Source organism: Pinus tabuliformis, chromosome 9, assembly GCF_031772625.1.
Source record: "Pinus tabuliformis cultivar Carrire ecotype Pingquan chromosome 9, CPIR1, whole genome shotgun sequence".
In the NCBI taxonomy this organism is placed as follows: Eukaryota; Viridiplantae; Streptophyta; class Pinopsida; order Pinales; family Pinaceae; genus Pinus; species Pinus tabuliformis.
Genome location: NC_142307.1, coordinates 742,445,153 through 742,450,005, shown reverse-complemented (window position 1 = coordinate 742,450,005; position 4,853 = coordinate 742,445,153). Strand labels below are relative to the sequence as shown.

The 4,853-nt window shown below is 36.4% G+C and overlaps 1 long non-coding RNA gene across 1 annotated transcript; it reads left to right on the top strand.

Annotated features, from left to right (window-relative positions):
• Positions 1 to 2,494, top strand: LOC149150836 (uncharacterized). Its single transcript, XR_016262552.1, has 2 exons — positions 1 to 1,425; positions 2,343 to 2,494. It is a non-coding gene; the product is annotated as an uncharacterized LOC149150836 (long non-coding RNA).
• The last annotated feature ends 2,359 nt before the right edge of the window (positions 2,495 to 4,853 follow it).

The following is a 4,853-nucleotide window of genomic DNA, read 5'->3' as shown; positions in this document are numbered from 1 at the left end:
AAAACCTGGATGATCATATTTGGGATTGCATTGTTATCGGTGATAATGATGTGAAGTAAATATCATTCACAAAAAATAAACAGTGATATCTTGTGATCTATACCAGTGCCCATCAATATATTCTCTAATTATCTATTGGGGTTCTGATGTGTATTTAAATGATGGTCATTAATCATTGATAATAAATCCGAGGAGTCATTGAACATGTACCCTAATTCCGGGTTCTGATGTGTAATTAAATGATGGTCATTAATCATTGATAATGAATCCGAGGAGTCATTGAACATGTACCCTAATTCTGGGTTCTGATGTGTAATTAAATGATGGTGATTAATCATTGATAATAAATCCGAGGAATCATTGAACATGTACCCTAATTCTGCATAACCTAGTTGCAGGATTATTTCATGTATTAGTTGGCCTGCACACAAATATGTATAAAACCATATGACATAAAAGAAGCCCTCTGCTAAAATAGATTCAGTGAAGGTTACTCCCTATAGCAAACCAATATTGGATAACTTGTGTCCGGAAGGGAGTTTGACATGCACTTTACACAGTTTAGCAAACCAATATTGGATAACTTTGTGTCCGGAAGGGAGTTTGACATGCACTTTACACAGTTTCTTCCCAAGGAGAAAGTAAAATAAAGGATGATACCAATGGGATCATGGTTCAGCAGTGAGATCGTTGGTGTGTTGGCCAGCCACCAAGATTCAATTCTTTGAGGGGCACACATAAGTTGTTGGAGATTTGAGGTTATTTAAAAAAAACAATAAGCCCACTATAGCTACTAACTGTCTGCCTTGAGGGGAATTACAGACCTATTAACTGCCCTCATAATTAGGAGGGAAATTGCAGACCTATCAACTGCCCTGATAACTACGAGAGATGCTGGTGAACTTGTTGTTTCTTCCATTAATGATTTGATGGATGGAAAATCACAATTCTGAAAACTGCAATTTTACTAATAAAATGGAAATGGATTTGTAGACCCTGTTTTCATTGGAAAAGCTCCTCACTGCAATTTCAATAATCAAAGAATTGTAATTCAACCCTGCCATCACAATTCCGACCAGAAAACTCACCTAAAAGAACGGGATATTTGCTCCTTAATTATTGATTATTAATATTGTTGACAGATAATCATATTGGGTAGCTCTATCTCTTCTTCTTCTTTGTTATTTTCAACTTGAATGAACAGTCTAATTTTTTAAATGGCATCTAAGGAAGAATCAGCTGATGTTTAAAAGTATGTGAACAGATAATGATGGATTGCATACTGATGACAGAGTGGTGGTATGGTATGTGTGAACACAGGAGGGTTGAGAGGCTTCGACAATGTGCTATGGAAAGTGCAAAAGTATAGAGGAGGGAGGAAGCCATCTATTCAGTTCACTTACCACAGTGTGGACGGCGAACAAGGTGAGCCATCTAGATTTAATGTGGATTCAGAATATGGGTGGGAGGCCTAATTCTCATCTCATTCTTGTTGTTATTGTACAGAAGTATTTAAATTTAAACATCTTGACATTTTCCATTTTACTCATATAAAATATTAACCATTATGCTGATGCATATATAACCTGCAAATTAAGCTATTGACTTCCATTAACATGCATGCAGCGTTCATTTAGAAAAATAATAAGCAATGTTTTGGAATAGTTGCTGATCTCATCTAATCCCATCCCATCCCATGTAGAAGCCAAGCCTGCATTTCTACAGATTTTAAAATCCCATCTCCTTGGATGGGGTTTGGTTGAAATAAGGGATTGTGGGTTTCCAAGTTGAAAATACTGGTAGGTGCTAAAGTGAAGTGATGGGAGATTTTGAAGCATGGAATGAACTTGATGGGAATTGCAGACCTACTAACTGCCTGCCTTGAGGGGAATTACAGACCTATTAACTGCCCTCATAATTAGGAGGGAAATTGCAGACCTATCAACTGCCCTGATAACTACGAGAGATGCTGGTGAACTTGTTGTTTCTTCCATTAATGATTTGATGGATGGAAAATCACAATTCTGAAAACTGCAATTTTACCAATGAAATGGAAATGGATTTGTAGACCCTGTTTTCATTGGAAAAGCTCCTCACTGCAATTTCAATAATCAAAGAATTGTAATTCAACCCAGCCATCACAATTCCGACCAGAAAACTCACCTAAAAGAACGGGATATTTGCTCCTTAATTATTGATTATTAATATTGTTGACAGATAATCATATTGGGTAGCTCTGTCTCTTCTTCTTCTTTGTTATTTTCAACTTGAATGAACAGTCTAATTTTTTAAATGGCATCTAAGGAAGAATCAGCTGATGTTTAGGGCTTTGATTTTACCAGGTTCATATCACTCAAGGAGACTATGAGGGTACAGCTGTTATTGTCTCTTGGATTACACTCTCCATGGTGAATGAATGTCTGGGTGCCTTCCTCTTTTTGCAGCTCTGCATTTATGTCGCTAACCAAAGGCCTGTAACAAAATATTGCATATATGTGGATAACTAAAAGTCTATAACAAAAGTGTAAAATTATGTGAACAGATAATGATGGATTGCATACTGATGACAGAGTGGTGGTATGGTATGTGTGAACACAGGAGGGTTGAGAGGCTTCGACAATGTGCTATGGAAAGTGCAAAAGTATAGAGGAGGGAGGAAGCCATCTATTTTGTTGTCAAAACCTGGATGATCATATTTGGGATTGCATTGTTATCGGTGATAATGATGTGAAGTAAATATCATTCACAGAAAATAAACAGTGATATCTTGTGATCTATACCAGTGCCCATCAATATATTCTCTAATTATCTATTGGGGTTCTGATGTGTATTTAAATGATGGTCATTAATCATTGATAATAAATCCGAGGAGTCATTGAACATGTACCCTAATTCCGGGTTCTGATGTGTAATTAAATGATGGTCATTAATCATTGATAATTAATCCGAGGAGTCATTGAACATGTACCCTAATTCTGGGTTCTGATGTGTAATTAAATGATGGTGATTAATCATTGATAATAAATCCGAGGAATCATTGAACATGTACCCTAATTCTGCATAACCTAGTTGCAGGATTATTTCATGTATTAGTTGGCCTGCACACAAATATGTATAAAACCATATGACATAAAAGAAGCCCTCTGCTAAAATAGATTCAGTGAAGGTTACTCCCTATAGCAAACCAAAATTGGATAACTTGTGTCCGGAAGAGAGTTTGACATGCACTTTACACAGTTTAGCAAACCGATATTGGATAACTTTGTGTCCGGAAGGGAGTTTGACATGCACTTTACACAGTTTAGCAAACCAATATTGGATAACTTTGTGTCCACAATAGTTGCAGGGCACAAAAGCCTCTAAAGACACCAATGCAATGATTTTGAATCAGGTTTGATTTGGACATGGAAGGCTCCATTAAAGATATCCTTGTAAGGAGCTATGTTTGAAGCTCTCAACAGGCTTGATCTGTTTGGCCCCCTCCTCTTGTGAACAGCACTGTTGGATCCATTGAGCGGAGGTAATTTGAAGAGTGCCCAAGGACCCAGGTCACTTCGACTGCCATGAACAAAATTATAAATGGATGCCGTACTCATTAGGCATTGTCTATGGGCAGACCCTAACCCTATAGGCAAATCTATAGTTTCCTATTTCATGAATCATACAGCATTATCCACAATCATAACTCAAACAGAATAAGTCATTCCCATCTTAAAATTCACATCTCTATTGAATATCATGCTTCTCAAAATGTAGTTGCTGTATTCGGAGAGTCTGACAGTAAAGCCAAATGCTTGTTATGCAGTATGCCACTATAAATTAAAATGGAATACATGTCTCCAATTATTTAAAAAATAATTCTATTAAATATTATAAGATATACTTCACTTATAGGACATATCCAAAGTCAGTATGGGTAAAAATATCCTAAGCTAATAGCATTTAGGTAGGAAGCATAGTCATCTCATGAAAGCAAGACATACAAAACACATCACTAACTGGAACAAGTGCCTCTGTCCATTCATGTGCGTGTACATATGGATGTATAATACACAAAGTTATAAATATATAAATAAGAACCTCAGTGCGGAGTTTGAATTCTGCAGCAAGGTATTCTAATGGGATGCACTTATGCTTCTGCATTGTCCACAAAAGAGTTGTCAGATGGGATCAAAGTAAAAGAAGAAAAAGTTATGAAATTCAAATCTCTTCTATGCCCTAACTAAACATTGATATAACAGAAATCCATGAATCAGGTTTGATTTGGACATGGAAGGCTCCATTAGAGATATCCTTGTAAGGAGCTATGTTTGAAGCTCTCAACAGGCTTGATCTGTTTGGCCCCCTCCTCTTGTGAACAACACTGTTGGATCCATTGAGCGGAGGCAATTTGAAGAGTGCCCAAGGACCCAGGTCACTTCGGCTGCCATGAACAAAATTATAAATGGATGCCGTACTCATTAGGCATTGTCTATGGGCAGACCCTAACCCTATAGGCAAATCTATAGTTTCCTATTTCATGAATCATATAGCATTATCCACAATCATAACTCAAACAGAATAAGTCATTCCCATCATAAAATTCACATCTCTATTGAATATCATGCTTCTCAAAATGCAGTTGCAGTATTTGGAGAGTCTGACAGTAAAGCCAAATGCTTGTTATGCAGTATGCCACTATAAATTAAAATGGAATACATGTCTCCAATTATTTAAAAAAATAATTCTATTAAATATTATAAGATATACTTCACTTATAGGACATATCCAAAGTCATTACGGGTAAAAATACCATAATACCCACTTACTATTAAGCATTGTCTCCAAAGGAACTTGAACAATATGATAAAAGA